General features: G+C 37.5%; 1 pseudogene; it reads left to right on the forward strand.

Moving 5' to 3' along the window:
• The first annotated feature begins 11,373 nt into the window (after positions 1–11,373).
• LOC130233021 (5S ribosomal RNA) lies at positions 11,374–11,481 on the forward strand (annotated as a pseudogene).
• The last annotated feature ends 2,185 nt before the right edge of the window (positions 11,482–13,666 follow it).

A 13,666-nucleotide genomic window follows, 5' to 3' on the forward strand; every position in this document is an offset into this window, starting at 1 on the left:
CAATTGTACTTAATTTTACTGCAGTAACACTTCTACAATATATACTGCTGTTGTACTGCAGTTTTACTTCAGTTTACTGCAGTTATTTTTTGGAAGGGTTGGTATAACGTTAACATTGTGTTCTTGTGTTTACATAGATGTATATGGCCCCGGTGTAAATGCACAGTACAGTTACGATCTTATTACCACATTATATCATTATGATAACATGATATTGTTGCCTTCAGTAATATCCTGAAGATAAATACCAAAAATAACACAACTAAATCAACTAAAGCAGTCGCCATCATCTGATCTCATATGAAGCAAGAGATCGTGATGACATGATGACATGTGCAGGTGTTGTAGTGCTGTCTCATTTCTTTGGCGTAAAATTTGAAGCCTCTCCCCTTCACAGTTTCAAGGGCCAAGGGGAAGGGGGTAGGGGTACAAAATTGAATTGGGCCTTATTATCTTTATATCGCTCCAATATGACTGTGGAGACACTATACCTGCACACAGTTCTGTCCAAACAGCTTACAATAGATGATTTATATCATAGGTGCTCTTTAAAGTCCAACTTTAAAGTCAAACTTTTAAGTAAAGATATTGTAAGTGTAAGAGTATGTATGCTATGGACAGGAAAAGCATTAAATCATGAGAAATTGTGGTTACTTTTAATTCATTCATTCATTTTATTTTCGGCTTAGTCACTTACCTTCAATAAATATTATTTATTTATTATAGCTGTTTGATTGAGACATTCAGATTTTTTTTTGTCAAGCAAAAAAATAAAATAGTGATCACCATTCCTTAAATCAATTACTACTACTACTACTAATACAGTACTACTACTACTACTACTACTACTACTACTACTACTACTACTAATAATAATAATAATAATAATAATATTAATAATTATAAGCTATTTTCTATTATTGAATCAGGTTGTCTGCATTAGACGGCCAAATAAAAGTTTTTTATGACTTAGATCAAGCATAAATTGCTCCACAATATAATGGCTGCAGACTCCCATCTGTCCCAGCTTACGTTCTCCTTTTTGAAATAAACATTACACATACAAAAATTTGTAGAAAGAGACAAAGTAAGAAAACAAGTCAGCAGAAGAACAACAGGTTTTCAGCTTTCTTTTTTTATGGAACGGTGAACGACAGCAATCTTCTATTGCTTATGAAATGCATTCATCTTGCTCTTGCTGATCTAGAGGAGCGGAGAGAGTTCAGTTTGGAAATGTTGAAATCACACACTTGTGACTCATTTCACATGCTCATTTTGAAAAGAAAAAGAAAATGTCTCTATGACTTCAAACAAAATCATTACCATATAAAATATATCAGAGATTTTTTAAAAACTAGACAGTATATGGACAAACCAATCAAACTAACAGCACAGACTGAATTTCCATAGTTCTCTCCAGAGGGCGTATCTGCATTTGATCTAAAGAAATTAAAACTAATTATATATTTATAAACACAGTTATATTCATTTTTAGTCTTTGATGTTTTGTGCTCGTTTCTGGCACAGGGAAAATTAATCAATTATAATTTTCTCTAATGATACTTCCATTAAATCATATATTTTGATGCATGCTCTGTATTGTGCTAGAAGTCTGATGTGATTCTAACTACAAAGAAAGGATGGAGTGAGTGTCTGTATGCTTTACATACAGTTAAGTTATGTGTTTTGGTGGCAATAAATTCAGGTTTTCTTGACAAAAGTACAAAGGCTTGTCTTACACTTCTTTTAAGATGCCCCTATGAGATGTTCGGTTGAATATATATATATATATATATATATATATATATATATATATATATATATATATATATATATATATATATATATATATATATATATATATATATAGACTATATTATTAATAGAAAGATGTGATTTAACAAAACCATCAAAAGTGGATGATATTAGTTGTACAAAGTGTCAAAAACTTTTTGAGTGTGTCCACTTTCAACCATTTTGGGAAGTCATCAAAAATGCATTTGATCACATTGCTTAAGTAGTTATGCACCTGTTTTTTGAACCTGTTCATAAGAACAAACTACTACAAGGGTTTAAATGAAGTGTCAAGGTAAAATGAACACTGCCATGGGGCAGTAAGACACCTATGGATTGTGTTCCTTTTCACACTAATGATTATTATGACCTGTTACTGCTGTCAAAGGTACCAAAACAAAAGGTATCACTTTTCTGGCACCCTTTCACAAAGGCACCTAGCACAACATTGCGAAACAAAAAAGGTGGAGTTAGACTTCATGATATCCTAATGAAATGATGTGCATATCAATGAACAATGTTGAAACAAAGCTTGCCTCTTCTTCTGACAAAAAGCCACATGCCAAGAAGCAAGAACTTTATCTACTGTTTGTCCAAAATTAGGCCGAACGCGATTTTGCATTGAGAGGTGCCTTTTTTGAATGTTTTTTTAAAGCATGGATGACACAAATTGCAACTTCCTGCCATACATCACATCTAACAAATAAGGGTATCTGTCTTTTACATTATTTGCTATACATTGCTAGGCACCAGTGCTGAATTGCAATGCTACCCGGATAAAAACAATGTTTACAAGTCTAAAAGACATGCTGTTGTGTTTACAGGGACGTTTTATCAGCAAATAAAGAATAACTTTAATGCAGATCTTTGCAAAATTCCAAATAAATACCACAAAACACCAAAACAACGCCCAACATTTGTAAGTAAATATGTTTGTCTCATCTATCTATCTCCATATGGCAACTTTTCTGCTGTTGGCTCCCATTGAAAAAGAACAGATTTCAGCTATTTTGACACTGTAGCCAGCATCGGTCTGTGTACTGTATGCACAATCAGACAACTGCAGCGCTTACATGAATCAGCACGCACATAAACAAACATAATAAAGGTACCAAACTTTATAAAATCTCTTCCACATGGCAGAGTTGACAGAACTAAAGGTAGTTGTAACAACTGCAAAGCTAAATTTACTTATTAACTACTGGAGTAAATAGCATATAATTGAAATCAACTTTTCCTAATCCTGATCTTAACAAGCCACCGTTCTGATATTCTTAACTTTTAACTTCAGACATTTGTTCTTAGTAGGCATTCATGTCTTATTTCAATGCACTCACATGGCGTCTTTCATTGTAAAACAATCATTAGCTACACTGTCAAAAAAAAAACATCGACAAGTCCTTGCTGTGGCTCTGATACGATTTATTTACAGAAAAAGGAAAATATGCAGCAGTCTTCGGTTGCTCTGTGTTTGACTAAGGTAATTAGCCTCAATAAGGTTTTCCCATGCTCAGGTTAGTAGGGAGTAGTGAACACTTTATAAGGACACTGTAAGTCGGAACACAGTTCATGCATAAAGCTTCCATCCATTGCGCTGGTTATCTGAGAACAGTGTGGTGAAGGAAACGAACTGAGAACCACTGATGTAATAATCTCTAATTATCACTAAATGCCCTGTCAATGGCATTTGATTTGATTTGTTTTTAAGTTAAGATTTCATTATGATATTTTTACTGCTGGAAAAAACACATTAGTTTATCAAAGTGTTGTTGCACTTTAATTCATCTAACAACTTTTAAAATGAAAGTGGGCAATACACTATTTTTAAACCCATTTTTGGACAAGAATGCGATTAATCGCAGAAAAAAAAAATCACTATTAAAATTTTGACTAAGTGCCCAGCACTACTTTATTTTCAACAAAATTATTGTGTTCAAAATAATATGTTAAACAGTCTAATAGTCTGTCACTGCTAATTGATATGCAATTCCGATGTTACTTCAACAGAAGTCTAAATGGAACCATCAAAATAAAATGTTATTTAAGGCTTGCAGTGAACACACACTCTTATCCCTCCAAGATACACACACTTCAGAGTGACACAACCCTAATCCAGACATTATCCAGTCTTACATAACGTCCCATGATGGCCCCCTTCGCAGCTCTTTGTCTTACAGTGTGTCTTGCTATAAAGCCACTGACACCATTGGACAAAACTATCATTAGCCGATTAAGCGAAACACGATGGGGGCAAGATCCCACAAAGCTTCAGAAATGGGGATTACAATGAAAAGGTGGATGATGGTGGCCCTGAGGCGCGATGAACCCTTCCCAATTACTCCACTCCGGGACCTGAGCTCAGAGGGGTCATGCATTAAAGCGAATAAATGTATTCGAAATGATCCCTGAGCCGGAGTTAAACAAACCAACAGCCACCCTAGGGTTTAACATACAACATACTCCCTCTTGGGGGAAAAAAAAGGAGAGAGAGAGTCTTTAAACATACAAAACACACCTTCAAAATGAGCATCTTAGATTGACAGAAAAAGAAAGACAACCGGAAATGCACTCTTTCTAGTCAGCTCCACTGACTACCTGCCTGCTTCCCCATCCTTCCCTTGTTTTCTTTTATTCCTTTATTCTTGAAGGAGCCTAATTAGCCGTTGCTGAGGGCCTCTTTCTCCCTGCCCTTAAATCAGTAATTGGTTTCAGTGCTGAGACTGTCAAGAAATTAACACATCACACCATGACAGCAGCTGTTTTTTCCCTCTTATTTGTCATCTGAATCGCCACTGATTTGCCAGAGAGCATAACAAATGAGTGGTTGGTAATCAGAGGCTACTCTCTGGGGTGGAAGTGTGTGAGAACGTTTGTGTCTGAAGGAGACAAGAGCGAAAGTGGGAGAGGAAGAGAGTTAGTCAGGATGTTGATGCCCAGAGATGCTCTCCCTGACTGATATTTCACAGTTTTTCCACTTCTGAATATGACCGGAATATACATACACTGTGCACGTGATGATTAGCTGTCAGGTGGTAAGTGCACAAAACACACAGAAGTAAAGTGTTGAGCTGGACATCTCAACGCCTCAGGGCTTCAAGCTTAACCTTCCTTCATGGAGACATTTATTCATCCTTCTCTTCAGTCGTTTGTCTGGGATCTGCAGACAGCAACCGACCGATTAGAACAATCATGATTTAAGGATTAGAGCACAATCACCAAGTCACTGATAAGACGGCCATTTAACACCACAGATAAGATCAGCACATGACTGGGTTAGGTGAAGGACACGACTACATTTCCTCTTTAAGAAGTTCGCCACATAACAACTCATTTAACTACCCTGTCTAACGTGTCAAAACAAAGTTGTGCCATTAAAGAAATAAATTACAAATAATCAAAATATTAAATACACAATCCTACACTCTCAGAAAAAAAATGGCACAAATGTTGTCACAGTGGTGATACCTTTTCAAAATGTATGCTTTTGTACACTATTTGTGCTTAAAAGGGCATGGAACCACCTTCTTTCAGTTCAAGTCTGCCTCAGAATTGAAAAAAAAAAAGCTTCATGATGGGCGTGGAGTGCTGCGAGCAGAGGGAGGAGTAGGCGTGGCTGGCAGAACAGGGGAAAAAGAGGGGAGTGAACAACTGCCAGTTGACTCACAAAAGGGACACAAACCGTGAGGAGACCCATGATTTTATAGTTTACAAAGTTAAAATACAAAGAAATAAACAATAAGTAATTTATTGTCCTGCTACATTTGTTATTCGTAATTTCATATACACATAACCACAATTTGTTATATCATTATAAAGATAATCAAGTTTGTATAAACACTAGAAATGAGGTGGACTTCTCTCCTCCGCAATCCCCGGGTCTGAATGCAGACACAGTGGATAGCAGTGCAGCAGTGCCCTATCTATTTCTACCATTAACCCTGCAGGTAATCTGTATGATTTTAAACACAGCAGCATGTATATAGGTGATGTGTCTGAATGGTAACAAACTAAACTGATAAAAACAAAGTTCGCTATTCGTCAATTCTCGTAAAGCTCTCTCGACAAAAATGCTTACTGCAAACCAACAGCTTTGCTGTATCGGCCCTGACAGCATTGCAGTGAAAAACATGCAGCAAACCCCGTGGATCACGAAAACAAACACATACTGTACGACCCTTCATAAATGACTAAATACTGCGTGCCATGCGCAGACACACAGCTTGGCAAGTCTGCCTTGCCTTCGGAAAGCACGTGCTCTCATGAATAATTAAGAAGAGTCTTCTCATAGGATAAGAAAACTCAGCTATGAATAACAATGATGAGAAACCGACACGCCATCACTGGACAGGCAGATTGGCACTACGTCACCGATTTTGATCCTGCCCCAATAATTATTTTAAACCCAGAAGATAAAATTAGCAGACAAAAGCTCAAAATATCCAGTTTTACCCACAATTAAAGCTGAGAGGTGCTAACTTTGTTTTAATTTGTTGCTCAGCAAACACACATCAGTTAAAATCTTTAAAAAAGTACTGGAGGGTGGCTTAAACCTATAAAGGTTTCATATTGGTGACTTAAAAGGATAGTTCACCCAAATTGAAAAAGATTTCTTTCTTTTGTTGAACAAAAATTAAGATATAGGCTACCAAAGAACGTTGGAATGAAGCCACTGATATGGCAAAGCATTTTTTGTTGTTGTTTCTACTATATAGATTGATAGTCAATGCCTATTTTTTCCAGCATTTTTCACAATATTTTGCTTTGTGTTCAACAGACAAATAAAAATAAAAAATGTAGAATCACTTGAGTAGATGGCTTGAGTAAATGATGAGGACATTTTTATTTTTGGGGAAACTATCCCTTTAATAGTACACATTATTACATAAAGTACACAGTTTAGTACCAAAATAATAATTTTCTGTACCCTTTTGTTTTTGTGGAATTTATAAATGGCTTTGTGAGGATAAGGAAATTATTATTTTTTTAAATAAATTCTTAGTGATTTTTTAAATGGCAATGTACTTAAAAAATTTGAATGAATCTTAAAATATAACTATTTATGTATATCATAAATATTTAACTTACAGAATCTGGTTTCAATTTGGTTTTGATTTCCATTTGTGTTTTTTCTATGTGAACTTCATAGTATATGTATTATTCATTCATTGGCTTTGTCTTTTTATTCATCAGAGGTTGCCACAGCAGAATGAACCGCTAACTTATCCAGCACATGTTTAGACAGCAGATACCCTTTCAGCTTCAAACCAGAACTGGGAAACATTCATACACACTCAATACATACACTACGGACAAATTAGTTTATTGAATTCATCTATAGCGCATGTCTTTGCACTGTGGGGTACACTGAGGCACCCCGAGGAAACCAACGGCAACACGAGGAGAACATGCAAACTCCACACAAAAATGCCAACTGACCCAGCTGGGCCTCGAACCAGCAACCTTCTTGCTCTGAGACAACAGTGCTAACCACTGAGCCACTGTGTCGCCTTCCCACATGTATAATGTAATACTAAATAATGGTACATTTTATATGTATTGAAATAGCAGGTATATAATACAGTTCCTTTTTCTGTATAAGCAGAAACATATTTTAGCATTTAGAGCGTAACATGTTCCCTAATCAGAGAATATTAGAAATGCAGATGGCGAGGGTCTATGAGAGGCAGAGATGTATCTCGCCCGTCCATAAATCCCTCAAACTCTACAGGCAGATAATGGCCCAATTAACCTTTTCAAACTACCACTGTCAGCACAATTTGCCGTGCCTTTCCACGAAATGAACTTCTCTTGGCGGCAAACTGTGCGAGATTCAGATCACAGTGAGGGCCTGCCGCCCATCGGTGATCCCTTCCCGACCCTCCAACATGCTCCAGTCCCTCAGAGAGCTTTTTCAGCGCTCCAGTCCTCCATTTACTGCTCTTTTCTGACCGCTCCTGTAATCAGTACAGTGAAGGACACTGGACCAGCGTTAGCTTTTGAGTGGAAGGCCTGTAGGTCAGACTGCAGTCCAGATGAAGAGGGGTGGAGGTGGCAGAAAGGCTTAAATTGGCCCTCTTGCACCTGCACGCTTGTGACGCCAATGTCACTCGCTGGGTAGCATACAGAGGTCAAGAGGCTCATTGTTACGTCTTCACCTCTTCAAACCAAGCGCTCACCTCAGAGTTCACCGCCATTAGACCGAACAGCACATTGCCATTCTCACTTTAAAAGTGTGAAGCTAAAGAAGTTCTCATTAGTCCTCGCAAGACATAATTACACAAATGCGCGCTGATTACACACCACAGAAAAAAAAATCTGGAATATTTAGCTCACAGACATGTCATCTTTGGTGTTAAATGTATGAAGTGTAAAGAAAAAAAAACACACATTAAGACTATTAGCCCCACACACATGGTGACAAATCAGCACAACTCCGTTTAACTTGAACAGTTTATCCCTTAGAAAATATTATGCTTGTTCATTTGCGTCGTAACGCAAAACTAAGTACACGTTTCACAAAAGGTGAGGTTAAATTAAAAAGCGCCACACATAATCTAATAAAAACAAGTCCTGTCTGGAAGAAAGTCACTGCGGTCTTGTCATTGTCACCTCACATTAATCAAGCGGTCCCGCTGCTTAAATTGTTAGGCGGGCGCAAGGACAGAGAAATAAAAAAAATCTAAAGAAACAGTATAGAGCTGAAAACAAAGAGCCCTGGTGCAACTGCTGTCATTCAAGAAATATATCCGAGTCTATAAAGCGTTCCCTCAGGTCCTTGTTGTGTCTTTCACTGTCTGTAGGTGTGTACTCACTCCATCTCAGTGCTGTCACACAACAAGAACAGTCTATTTGGGTCTTGCATGTTAGCCAGTGTTTGTTTGTGTGTGTGTGGGGGGCTGCATGTGACTGACACCCCGCGGCTACAAATACAGTTATACAAAACAAGGGTGGAAAGAGGCCGCCGTATGATATTTCTTGATTTTGACAAGCGCCCTGCCAAGGTGAAATTGTTTCTGATGTGCTTTTGAGGCGCTTCCCTCTTCCAAAAGCCTTGTACATGAAGTTAGTGTTGTTTTCTACCTCATCTCCTTTCCAACGTGGCGGCAGGCTGAGGAGAGAGGTGGCTTTTGCGCCTTCGTGTTTCGCGAAATTGGACTGCCTCTCCCCATTATTGTAAACATCATCCCCGCCGACATGGCTGGCAGTTGCTGTGGCGTCGGACCAGGCTGCCTTGGATACATCTGCTAAAACACATCCATTAAGGCCAAACTACTTTTGATTTACATGTTGAGACTTTTTAAAAGTGTCACATCCAGTGGCATTTGCCCAGACAGCTCGCCCGTGTCGCACAAGACCCACTGTCTCTCTCTCTTTTTCTTTCTCTGGAGCAAGGCTTTTTTTTCTCACTTTTACTTCTTTTTCTTGTCTTCCCAAAGGAAGAATTCTCTTTCGTTCAGCATTGGACACCATGCAACCCCTCATGGCTGGGTAAACAACGCTGTTCAACTAGCGCTCGCTCCTCTCCCTTTCTCCCTTCTGCCTCATTACTGCATAAGCACAACTTAATGACCTTATCGTCAATGCACTTCCCTATCACCTGTCACGCCAGCAATTAATTTGATTCCGGCTATAAATTATGGCAGATCTTTTCGTTCGTTTTTTTTTCCTTCCCTTTTTTGTGTCAGAATATAATTTATAATGATTAGGAAAAAAATGTATGTGACATGGGTATCATGAGAAAGGACAACAAAATGCTCATTAAGGATGTAGAAATTGTCCATGAGGCTTTTGTTGTCTAAGGTCTCGCTGTAATTAAACTTGTATCAGCCGGTTCATAAAGAACAGACAATTAAAGCCACGAGAATGGCTAAACAATAGGCCATAGGGTTTTCCAGCGGCGTGCTGCAGAACGTTGGTGATAAAAGTGATAATTAGCTACTTTTGTCACATTAGTTATGGAAGTTATAGAATAACTTATATTTGTTCGGATTTCTTAAAACAATGTGTTGAATGAGTGTCATCGGAAATGCCCCTCATTAAAGTCAGTTCATCACCTTGGTGTTCTGATTTCTGAGCGGTTTTGAGATATTGAGCCTTAAAAATTAGTTATAGCAAAAATAATATGGAGAACAAGTCTCTATCATACATGAAGTATACCAGAAATATGTAAGATCAAAATCCTACACTCTAAAAAATAACTCTGCATTACATAAGTTACCACTACAAAATCTAAAAAATTCTAAACAAATTACACAAAATCTAAATTGCTGATTAGATTAAAAGTTGTCAGAATCATTTAATTAAGTTTTCACAACTGTAAAATATTGATAATTAAGAAGTAAAAAATTCAGATAATTTAAATGTAAATATGTCTGTCAATTAGTTTGAAACAATATTTAACTTGTAGCAACCAAAGAAATTGTGTTGATAACCTTTAACTTTTCCACACAAATAGAGTTCTGAATTTCAAAGCTCTTCCTCCTGAAGAAGCAAGAAGCAAGTTTTAGGCAGACTGTTTGGCAGAAAGAACATTTTAGGGTGTGATATCTGAGTTTTATTTAATTTCCTAATCATTTTCTACATTCCATTAGTGTTGGCTACTGTTCCCTGTTCAATTTAAACGTAAAAGTCTATTTTGTCAATACAGATGTTTAGGTTGGAAAATGTGGTGAAACTTCCCTCTAGAGATTCATATGAGAGAAATCTTTCAAAATTGTTGACTATTTGATATTCTAAGGCGTAATGTTGTAATGTGCCAAATGGGAGATCAACTTTTTAGAATTAATTCACAGAGACCTTGATAAGTGTTTTATCTTTACTTTAAAAAAAAAAAAAATGCTTGCCTGATTTAATATGCTTTAACAAAAAAGAATATTTAATGTTCTCCATTAATGACGGAATTTGCAGGTATTTGATAGACCTGTCAATCACGCCTCATCAAGGTAAGCAAGCTGTATGCATGCATGCATGCACGCACACGCGAGCGCGCGACACACACTTATTTACATTTCTTATGATATTTACAACAACCATAAAGCAAAACAAATATATTTCCGACATAGAAAAAAATCGCGTATTTATTTCTTTTTAATATTTAGTGTGGATTACAATATAATAAACCAGGAGAGTAAATCTTTGTCATGGACCATATTTTTAAAAATAATCTTGAAAAGTTGTTTGTAGCAGAGTGCTGCTGATGTCACAGGCGAGCGCCCCGAAGCCACTGTAGTCCGTTTATAGCCTAATGTTAGCTTTTCAGGTCTTGCATTTGCATTTAAGGTACAAAAGTGCTAAAAGTTGTATTTTCATGTGAGGATTATCCAGTTGGACAAAACGTGTAAACGTACTGAATAGTGTTTAAAAACAGATCTTATTATTTCCAATCTTCGAAAAGTCCTCTAGGGATTTTATTGAGGGAACTAGTTTTATGCTAGCAGCCGGTTGGCCTACTGTTATGATCACCAGCGATCCATCTTGTGGAGATTGCTGGTAAACACACAGTATTGCATAGAACTACAAATCTGCCATTAAATGAACTACAAGATCCAGTCATGCTCCACTCACACACCTGGCCTAGATGCTTTCGGCCATACCCCCCTGGGCATACCTGATCTCAGAAGTAAAGCAGGATTGGGACTGGTTATACTTGGATGGGAGACCGCCTGGGAATACCAGGTGCTGTAAGCTTATGGGATTCCTTCATTTGACAGCTAATATACTTCCCCGTATCTAGGCCAGATGTGGAGAGGTGCATGACTGGAACTTGTAGTCCATTTAATGGCGGATATGTAGTTATCTGCACAGGTTGGATCGCAGGTGAACGTGACACCTACAAGGTGACGTCATAGTTCCCCCACTCTATACCAAGTCAATTTCCAAACAATAAGAAGAGAGAGAGAGAGAGAGAGAGAGAGAGAGAGAGAGAGAGAGTAAATAAATTGTAATACAATAAGAATACACACAAAAAAATGCTCAGTTCTGCACAAATCCTTCATGTCACAATACAAATAAATTAAATTAGCTTAATCATTAATCATAAGTCGTCCCCAAAAAACCTTAAGTTTGTGTTGTATCAAAAAAATAGTTTTTGCAGAGTAGTTTGAACAAGCATCAAAAGTCAATTATTTGAGTGTATTTGTACAACGATTAAAAAAGAAAAAGAAGTGAGACAGCAAGTAATTCCAAGGTGATGAACTGGAAGGAATGCACTTTTAAAGCATTCCCGATAAAAGTTCCTGTCAGATGAAAGTGAAGCGAGTCATCTCTGCATCAGCATGCGTCGAATGTTGAGATAACAACTATGGATAGAGACAGCTTCTCTTTGATTCCTCTGACTGACAAGCTCAGCACATCCAGTGCGCCATTACGTGTGCCATGTATCAATTAGAGACCTCGATCTGATTATATCTAACTTACTAGACCTTGTATGTATTACAGGACTGCCTTTAGACACGCTGGAGGGCAATGCTTCATCTTCACTTGGCAAAGATTTTATGAATCCAAGCGATTTCATAAAAGTCCCATTATATCTGAATTTACTGCTGTTATGGCTTACGATACAAATATCTCAGCAAGGTGTGAATGTCGCCACTGGCTATGCTTGTAAAGAATGAGGCGGTAATATGTAGCGTGTGTGAGTGTGTGTGTGTGTGTGGCAGAATATGTTCTGAATGATAATATGACTTCCTTTATATCCTACGTGCACAGTAGGACTATATAAAAGATACTCATGAATGTATTATGGGTAATGGATTAGTTGAGTGTTTTTATGGACGTTTTGATTTTCACATATGTTAGCGAGCAAATTACTTAGTTTTCATGAAAAAAAGAAATGCTCGGGGCAGATCGTCACAACACGGCTGAGTTCATGATTCATTTATTAAAAGGATTTGTCAATGTTACATCAGCCCCGAAAAAGGAAAAGAATGGAAAATGGCAAAGCTTTCTAGTAAAAAAAAAAGCTTTATTAAACACACAGGTCATGAGGTGAAGTCAAAAGATCTGGTGTTTCAGCTGAATGGGTTCAGAAGGTTATTCGAGATTTAATAGTGAACAGACTCATCTTTAGCTCAGGTCTTTATGATTTTATCGCTTTCATTTTTTCAATGTAATTCTAAATATGCAGTGTTTTATATATATGAGCAATTTCACAAGAGCAGCAGTGCGAAATGGCTGTATATCAGCACTGGCGGGAGGAGTGCGTTGGCTCAGGCCACAGACCGAGAGCCTTAGTGTTCCACCAGTGATGACATACAGCCATATCATATCGTTACGAGCATGTATACATGGCATAATCATGTGTATAAAAAAGAAAATCAAACACTGAGAGTCTTAAAAACCCTTTTGCACGAGGAACTACTTTCTTCCGCCACTCATCTGCAGCTAATGGTCAGAACTGCAGAAACCGTTTTATGATTATAATGCTGAACGACATGAAATGCCATCAGTCTACAGGGATTTCCCAGTTTTTCTATGTTGTAATCGGGATATCACAATTATTAACCCCGAAAAAGCCAAAGCAAAGCTAACACTACCAGTTTCTGTGGTATAAATACAGCACTACAACATACAAAAGAGAAAGATAGATGAGAGAGGATGTCACTTACCTGCTTTAAAACAATTTGATCAGCTGTAGTTAGAAACATACGCTGAGAAAACGCTGTTTTTCTCCCTATAAGGATTTATTATGGGGTCTCTCTCGCCATCTTGTGGCAGAACGTCAACCATTACTTTCTTTGGTCTGCTCGGTATGACAGGTTGCTAGTGGCCAATGTGCTGAATCGCCGAAATTATAAACATTTTAACAGTTCTATCCTTATAAATAAACTGCATAGTTGCAATCTAAACAACTAAATTCTTGACTAAAAAAGGC

This window comes from Danio aesculapii, chromosome 7 (assembly GCF_903798145.1).
Source record: "Danio aesculapii chromosome 7, fDanAes4.1, whole genome shotgun sequence".
Classification (NCBI taxonomy): Eukaryota; Metazoa; Chordata; class Actinopteri; order Cypriniformes; family Danionidae; genus Danio; species Danio aesculapii.